The 9,398-nt window shown below is 43.1% G+C and overlaps 1 long non-coding RNA gene across 1 annotated transcript in view; it reads right to left on the reverse strand.

Moving 5' to 3' along the window:
• Positions 1 to 1,319, reverse strand: part of LOC119051770 (uncharacterized) — an 89,384-nt gene extending 88,065 nt beyond the window's left edge. Inside the window, exon 1 of the long non-coding RNA XR_008389947.1 lies at positions 1,118 to 1,319. This is a non-coding gene — a long non-coding RNA (uncharacterized LOC119051770). The remainder of the gene's footprint in view (positions 1 to 1,117) is intronic.
• Between the last annotated feature and the right edge of the window lie 8,079 nt (positions 1,320 to 9,398).

The raw sequence follows: 9,398 nt of genomic DNA on the forward strand, positions 1-9,398 counted from the left end.
CATGACCTATGAAGTAGGCTTCATTGTCCACCCCCATATTATATAGTGAGGGCTGAATGCGAATAAGCAACACCTCCAAAGGACACACAACAAATAAGGGAAGGATCTGTCTCATGCATGTTTCACAAAAATGTTAAATTCAGTTTAGTTGACGAATGGGCACTGAGGCTTTATTACATACCAGGGACCCAAATACCTGCCAGCCAAGGAGGTATGAATTCCTGGAAGGTGCCGAGAGGACACAAGACAGAACACTTTTGCTGGGGGTGCACACCCAGCGACTGACACTAACTTGCAATACAAGGCTTGATAATGAGCCATAATGAATGTGTGAAGCGCTAACAAAACACGAGGATGGAGAAAATAATAATAACTGGAAAGGTGTCTGGGAACAGGTAAAATTTGAATGATGCCTTGGAAAATAGAGAAAATATCAAAAGGTCTAAACTGTTTTCACCCAAAACAATTTTGATCCCAAATGTGAGGGTTTGATTTTTCCTTCCCTCTACACCAACCAATTCTCTGACTTCAGCTGGGTGTCCCACAATTCCATTCAATTCTGGAACTCTCTACCTGGAGGTAGAGTCAGATCCCACAGGTTAAGGGCTCCGCTCTACAAGGCTGCCCCCACTTGAGATGCCAGTTGAAAGCTGTGGATCCTTTGCTACTGCTCTGGTGGCAATGTTGGGCACAGAAGCCTTGTTCTAACACTCACACACTGTACTTTATCAACTCAACTCCCTGTGCCTGGCTCAGATTCTCTGGACCTTAGCTACCATTCAGCCATTTCTGTGCTAAGGTTTTGCAGTCTCCCTGGGCTCTTCTGGGAAGTGAGGACAGCCCAAGTCATCTGGTGCTTCTGTATCCATCACCTTTCCCCTCTGAGGAGCAGGGCACAGAGCCCCTTTCGAACAGTAGAGAGAAGGCACCAGTGCCTAAAAGTGAGCCCTCATTGCTTCCCCTCCACCCTCACCTTCTCTCTGCTCCTCCTCACCTCCCACTAACATCCAAGAGCTCTTTCCTCCCCCAGATCATACCCTCTCTTCTCTCGCTGCCAACACACCTGGAAAACATCATGTTCTACCAAAGGCTAGAGGCTGTGATCCATCCAACTCACCTTACAGTTTCTATGCTAAACCTACAAAAAGGTTTGACTTTTGACATCCAAAAATCTTTTTTCTGTTCTCTGGTGAAACTCTTTTGTCCCCTGATACAAGCGATGACTGAATGGGTTTGGGGGACGGGGGTGGGGCAGAGCAATAGGAGCTGCCAGAGTGGGAAAATCAGCCAATGGATTACAAATATCATTCTGCCAGTGTTCTCACCAAGTTCAAACTTGCTTCCTCCCCTGAGCCAAGAGGGAAAAGTTTACTTCTCATCCTCGTTCGTATTAAGAACTCCTTCCTGTTTTTGTGTCTCAGAAGAATTTCAGTTTTGGGCAACCTGCTCTGGACTGAACCGATGGCTGAATTCCAAGGAAACCCAATGCCCACGAAGATGAATCTCGCATCTAGAAAGCTGCCTCAGTAGGAGTTAGCTGCAGACTCTCAGAGATTTTCTCAAGAAATTCGGCAGACAGGTTCCCAAGCGGCTAATCGCCAAAACGTGTAACAGTGTAGAAACATAACAGTTTGTTTAGCAGTATGGCTGGTGTGCCTACTGTGCAGTCTCTGAAAAAAAATAACACAAGATCCTTAAGAGGAGTCTTTGTCCTTCACGATCCTCACGTACTGGCAATCCCCACAAGGAACTACATATTCCTCATTCGGCTGCCTGTTCACACACAGCTTGTCTCTGCCCCTGCTTGTTCACGGAGACTTCCATTCTGTCTGGTCCCTTGTGGCATGCCTTTGATTAGACGCTGTAGTCCTTTCTTCGGTTTCAGTTACTCTATTTCATAGAACAATCTTCTGTATCGACCACAGGCCCTGAAATAAAAATAACTTGTCAGTTAAAAAAAATCAGTCTGGCTGCTATGTATGGCTCAGCAATTGAGTGTCAGCCTGCAAACCGAAAGGTCGCTGGTTCAATTCCTAGTCAGGGCACTCACTGCCTGGGTTGCCCGCCAGGTCTTCAGGTGGGAGTGTGCAAGAGGCAACCAGTCAAAGTATCTCTCACACGTTGATGTTTCTTTCCCTGTATTTATCCCATCCTTCCCCTGTCTCTAACAATAAAATCTTTTTTTTTACAATAAAATCTTTTTTAAAAAATCAAAGCCAAAAATGCAGATATTTGAAAAAATATTAACTTGGTTCTTTTCTCCACCAATTGTCCACTCCAAATGAGGACCCTAGGGAGTTCTACTTCTTTTACCCATATAGTAGAAAGACTCCTCAGTGCAAATTGATAAATACCCCTAGGGCCTGCCTTCCACCGTAAACCCATATAGGTAAAGGGTCAGAGACGTCTCTCCTCATTAAGCAAAAGGAAATCTTTCTTGTTACAAATTAAAGTCCTCCCCTGTGGCTGTGGATTTATCCACAAACCTGCTCCCAATGGTTCTCTTCTGAATGATGATTGGGAATAATCAATCATTTCTCTCTCCTACAACAGCTGCTCAAATTGGTTCAACACGACAGACTTCCTGCTGGAATGAACCAATAATAACACTTCTAGGGGAAAAGTGGCGGGGAGGGGGATGTAGTGGGATAGGGTGGACCCCCATTTTCAGGACCTGAAGGGGAATGTTCAGCAGCATCTGGCTTTACCACCTCACATGTATTCTTTCTTAAACACACCCAGAAGCAACGATGACCTTGAATGTTCTGGCTTAAGATGGGTACCAGATTTCTCAGGTCAATCACTTCATAAGGTGTGTAAGTATCTGATCACTATGCTGTATACCTAAAACTAATACAATAGTGTCTGTCAATGATAATTGAAGAATAAATTTTAAAAACTTTTTGTTCTTTTTTACCCAAGAGAATTGACTATTATTTAATAAGCTTTTATTATTTAGTAAAAAGTAGTACGAACACACAAGGTGATTCGCAGAGTACCTGTTTGCCTGACAACTAGTCCCTCTGTCCCTGCTTTCCACCAGTGGTGGAGGAAGGTCCTTTTATTTCAAGAATGCAAATTTCGATCATGTGAAAAATAAACGCTGATATAATATAACAAATACATTGATTGGGCTTTGCAATTCTAAAAACAATACCTCACCAATAGCTCAAAGCAGTGATCATTTTAAACAAGATCCGGGAATATACTTATTTAATTTGGTATGTTATCAATCCTTCCATTGTCTTCTTTGTCCTGGGCAGAGTGCACAGGAAATTTCTCTCCCAACATCCTCCCCTCCACATAAAGCACATGTTTACAAAAAAACACCCCTCACCTAACCAGACAGCTTCTGAAAAGTACATACAGCATTTTAAACCGAAAGCAACATTCAGACCTGTTAAACGTCTTTAAACGCTTCTGAAAACTTCAATACAACAAGCAGAATTCACACACCTCACCTACTTAAAGTAGTATGAAGCAAGATTCATCCACATATAGAGTTAAACAATAAAATTTTCCAAATATACACATGCTGTGAGAATCAATGGCCTCTTCTCAAACCAGCAAATTGGTTTCGAGTATTCAGTTCACTGGTTACATCCAACAGCCTGAATAAGAGGCCACCTCCTGAGTGAAAGGGAGGTGGGCGATGAATTCTGGGAAAATGTGTTCTCATCAGAATTCCTGTGCTTCTTACTGCATGGATGGCGATATTTGTAAAACTCTTTGGAGAGAGCCCTGGATTTAATTTCAGTCAATCCTCTTTGTGGGAATTTTAACAAAAACACTTTTGCAGAGCACTCTGTACTACTTCTTTTCATGAAAACAATTTTTTGCAATGTAATTGATTATATAAATTTATATTTTTCTGGACTTTAAATTGTAACTTTGCAGGCAGGTTATTGTTTCTAAAATGAAACTGATATTCTGTAGAAAAGTTTAGCTGAAGTTACTGGCACTTCTACTGACCTATGGGCTCTGGGAATATTTGTCAGAAAATCTGGTCACGCTAGCAGATGTACCTGTTCTCGTCCATCACTCTTAGGCAAGTCACCCGTGTTTTCTTTTTTTCCCCTCTTCCTGCCTTCTCAGCCCCTGAGTGCCATCCCCCTTCTCTCCAGCAATCAATATCTATCATCACCTCCACAACTTGACTTCTTTCAGAGGCTTCTGTACCAATCCTTCTATCTCTGGGACCTCCTTTCCTTTCTTCTTCTTGGGATGGAAAGTTTAAGCAGAAGTTTTAGCCCAAAATACAGTCTAGATGAAAGATCTCCCTCCAGCAGGGTAACCTGTGCCTCCTGTTTGAGTGCACACAGTTTCACAGGGGCCACACGCCAAGGCACAGGAAAAGGAACCTATTCTATCTAGTTGTATCAACTGGCACATGAACAACTCGTTCCTCTAATGCTCCCCAAGGCTGCCTTACGTTCCCTCCTGCCCAGTCCAGGCTCACGGTCAGAACAGCAGAACTGAGGACTCGCCTCTCAGAGCATTTTCCCTTCACAGAGCTGTGCTGAAGCTAGTAATGGGGTCTGCTATCCCTCCATCCCCCCAGAGTCCTTCTCAAGACTCCTGGAAGCTTAGATTTCAGGGCTTCCCCACTGTTCTAGTGACACTGTGGGTGACACAGGCCTTTGTGGGCTTGTCTCGGAGTCCTGCTGACATTAATTATATCTTATCTACTGATAACCTTTTATCTTTACTTGTAAAAAGAATTTTAGCCTTATTAATAATATTGTTCATAAATAGCCTAGTATCTAAGAGAAACTGTGAGTTACAAACAAATAAATTTTATAAACCCAAACTTTGAAAAAGGGTATGAAAGTTAGAGGCTGATATTTTTGGTTTGTTTGGTTTCTTTTTGTTTCTTCTTCCCTCCCACACATTTATTCATTTGAGAAATATTTCTTAATCTCCTGTTAGGTATCTTGTTGGGGGCAAGGACGAAATCAGAGACTCCCTCCCCTTGTGGACCTTACAGTCTGATAGAAAAAACAGATGACCAAATAACAAAGAAAAAATAAAAGCAAAACTGCTGCCGTGACAAATGGTAGGGAAGATGAGAACACAGTACACCACCAGGAATAATGGATCTACTTAGAGAGGCTACAGGGAGCTGGGCAGAAAAGGTTGTTCCAGGAGAGAGAATGATGTAGGCAAAAGCCCTGCAGTGGAGAGAGCCTGGCAAGAAACTGAAAGTAGGCCTATGTCAGGGGCCTAGACAGGGCTGGGGGGGCGCCCAGATGAAGCTGGACTGCTGGACAGTGGCTGTACCCTACAGGCCTTCATGGAGAAAAGAAAAAACAAATGCTGCTACAAAGTCTGACCTGGAAGGAGTGACAGGACCGACTGGGCTTCTTAGCACACTAGTCACAGTGTGGAGAACTTTGATGGCAAGACTGGCTGTTCGTAGTGTACTTACAGTGGCCACTGCGGGCGTCCTTACGAGAAATACTGGTCACTTAGAGTGGATGGAGACAGACTTGGAGACCACCAGGTGGGAAAGCAGGCAGGACTTCGCAGTGGGTTGGGGCTAAGGGCTGAGGTTTAGGGAGCACGCGGGGACTACTCTCTGGTTCCCTATGTATTCTACTTTAACTGTTTGGTCCTTTACTTTATCAGTGATTGTTTCTAGGCACTATTTGTCCCTCTCCATGTTTCTACTTCATCCTGAAGGAAATAGTACCCACTACAGTAATTTTTCAAAGCTAGGAATGCACACAGCCCCTCAGCATTATTGCACCAATGCCCCCAGATGTATTTTTAATATATAACATTCCCAAATGATTTCTGTTTACAATGTTTAAACTAAGCTTGGTCTATTCCATATATATTTTTTTTAACTTAACAATTTTATTGAAATGAGTAACCTGATATTTTGTTATAGTCATAAAATATTTTCAGTTATAAATAATCAAAACCAACCTAAACCAACTTTAACACAAAAGGGAATTTATTATAAGAATATAAGAGTGTCGAGAAATCAAATGTAGAAATGCAACCGAGACAGGCATGGGCTAGAGTCCCCCGGGCACTTCTCTCTGCATTCTGTCCTTCTCTATATAATCAATTCGGCGTTTTATCTTGGAAGTGTAGCTTTTTTTGATCTTCAATCCACAAGACAGTCTGTACCGTTCCTGTGTTTTTATTTGCTCTGGGTTCAGCCACAGAGACTGACCCTCAGTGCCTCAGGGTCTCAATCCCAAATCTCAAGGATGGGTATTAGGCCCAGCTCTGGCCAGGTGTTCGAGCTTGGTCAGTCAGCTGTGGCTGGGGTGGGTGTGAGAGTTCAGGGAAGAAATGGCCAACAGCAATTCTGAGTTCCTAGAGAAGGGAGAATTGTTGTGATCTTGGCAGGCACTCTGTAAGGAGAAGGAGAAAAACAATAGCTCTTTTGCTTCAATAAACATGTGTGAAGCACCAACCGTTCAAGGCCAGCTAGGCTCACAGATACAAAAATAAGTGCAGCAAATTCTACCTCCAGGGAGTATAACACCCAGCACTGCCTGTGAACACTTTGGCCCCTACATGTGTTCACTGGCCTGTAGCACATACCTAAAAATTCGCACTGCGTTATGCAGAACCAACACATAAGGTACCCATGATGAGGGGTCAACATTTAGCTCTCCTTTAGGACAATACCAAAATGGGCAGACAGAAAGGCAAAGGTCAAAGTCTTATTTCCAGTTGTTTTATTGTTTTTATGTGCTAACAAATGAGCAGGATAAAATACACAATTTATAATGCAAATAACTGTACTTCTATCTACTGTCATTCATCTATCTTCAAAGTAAAATGGTTATCTGTCTATATATCTGTCACTAGAAAAAATGTTAATTGTGGATTTTAACATGTCAATCAGGTGGTGGGGTAGGCCCAGACCACCGGAGTACAGAGTATACAGACTCTGAGTCAGAAGACCTGCATTCTAGTCACATTAGCTGTATTGTTACCGAACAAGAGGTCCGAGGGAGGGGCAATACAATATTTGGCCCACCTAGGGATGCCCAAAACTGCTATACAACAGGGGCCCCTCCCAAAAATAAAATACTAATATCTACTGGGCTCTTCTGTCCGCCGCCACTTGGAAAGACATCTCTCAATGCCAGAGATTTGTGAAAAGGAAACAAAATGTTTATTTAATGCTATTCAGGCCTAACGCCACTACTAAAATAGCAAAGTCCTTTAGGGTATACACCTACACCCACACAGCGCTCCCTTCTCCCACTGTCCCAACTCCGGGTACCGTAAATCAGGAAAAGAGCACACGTCTGTGTTGCAGGTCGCTGGCACCGTCAGCTGTGTCACTGTGCAGGATCTCGAGTTAATCCAAGGTACTGTGGTACCCTCTCATGGTCCACTGGCAAGAGTCCTTTGTACCCAGTTCCAGTCAAAGTCTCTCTTGCTTTTCAGGCCCCGCGGTCAAAGGGGGCACCCCAAAGCCGCGTGGGCCTCTTCTACCAAAGCTGCAGGAGTCCTCACTCCACCAAAAGCATGTGGCTTTCTTCTTCACCTGGCTGCAGGGATCTCCATTCTGGCAAAGCTGCGTGGTTTTTCCCTTTCACCTGGGAAAGAGGGGGTCCGCACCCTGCCAAAACTACGTGGCTCCCTCTTTCACCTCACCAAGAGGGGGTCCTCACTCTGCTGAAACCGCGTGGCTCTCCCTTCACCTGGGCAGTTATCCCCTCACGTCCTGGATCCAGTCTTTTCCAAGCTCTCCCACAAGCCTTCTCACTCAGGAGAGCAGCCCCTAGTTACCTCCTGAGTCCCCGCTCCTCCCTTCTCCCTGGCTCCAAACTTGGCCACAGCTATTTAACATATCTATGAAGCCAGTTAAAGGTTATAGATATGTTAAATAATCATTCCAGAGGTTAGCTGCAAAACTGTTGCTATGCAAAATAGCTCTCAATGGCCCTGGCTCTATTCATCTCTTCCCCCTGGGGGGGGGGGGTAAGGACATCCTATATGTCTCTCCCATATTCCTATACACTTTGAATTCTGGACACCATTCCAAATCCTTTTTTTTGCCCCCCCCCTTGGCTGCACCCTGTATCAGTATGACCTCAGGAAGTCACAGACCTCTCAGAGCCTCACCTGTAAAGTGACATATCTCAGTGTGGGGAAGTAGGAATGAAAAGAAATAATGAGTGTGAAGGCATGAAGTAAAGCACTGAGAAGGCAGTCCCAAAAGAAGTATCAGTTACAAGCCTAAAAGTAAGGGCATGGGAACCCACAAGAACTTCGGGGAATTGGGAGGCTGAGCTGACAAGAGGCAAGGGGCTGTGGCACTGCTGCGGTCAGAGAGAAGGCTGAAAACTCAGCAAAGGAGCCTGATGCTGAGGATTTATAAGCAGGAGGAGGGGGAATGAGGAACAAAAGGAAGAGATGAAAACAGGCCAGGCAATCTCAAGATTCCTCTCAGACCTATGGCTTGATTGCCAGTTGGATAAAACTACGGGCTATAAGCTTCCAAATTTCCCCGAAGACCAACATGCTTCTTGCTTTGCAGATTTAACTTTCCTTTGCAAACAAAGCAGGAAAAAGCTATCTAGTTGTACAGAAAGTTTCACCTACAGAAAGAAAAGTTAGTATTATTTCCTTCTACCTCCTTATCTAGCACAATTTCCCTTGCATCCTATTGACTCTCAAACCTTTATGTTTCCTCTTTATGATACGCTTAAACACAGGTTAGCTGGTTCTCTAGAAAGCTTTCATCTTCTCTTAAATTTCTCATATTCTTTTTCTCTACTAAATGTTATCTTTGCATTTTCAGATTTCACCAGATCCCTATTCATTTATACGAGCATTGCTGTCTACTTAAAATGTTACGAGCATTTAGCCTTATATAAGCGATAGGCATTTTAAATAGATAGTACTACATTTTAGTTTCCTACTGTTGTCTCAGTAGATCCAAAATGCAGAACAGGTGCTATTAAGCTACTTTTAATTAAACAAGTAACTAAAATATTATGAAAAAAACAACACTTTTAACCATCAGAAGTGATTCCTGTTTTATTTCAAACAAGCGTTCTCAATGGTGGTGACACTGAACCAGGTGAGTAAAAGTTGGTTCTTGTGGCAGAAATAAAACACACTTAGATATTACAGTGGTTTGTGACTTTCCAAACCACAGCCTTCTTTGACTGCATAAACAGACATACAGCATACCTGTGGCATTAAAATTTCATGGTGAGAAGAAGCAATTAGGGAAAAAAAAACGGTCTAAAAAGGCACCTGAATGGGGAAATACAAAAATTAAAAGATTGAAAAAAATGATTTAGAACTAACCTATACTTATGTAGCACATTAGTTTTTACCAGTGTTAAATGCAATCTTTCATTTGTTCTGCACAAATACCAGGTGAATTGGGCACTATTAGCCTCCTTTCCAAA

Source organism: Artibeus jamaicensis, unplaced genomic scaffold (assembly GCF_021234435.1).
Source record: "Artibeus jamaicensis isolate MK-2021 breed Jamaican fruit bat unplaced genomic scaffold, CSHL_Jam_final scaffold_1964, whole genome shotgun sequence".
Taxonomy (NCBI): domain Eukaryota; kingdom Metazoa; phylum Chordata; class Mammalia; order Chiroptera; family Phyllostomidae; genus Artibeus; species Artibeus jamaicensis.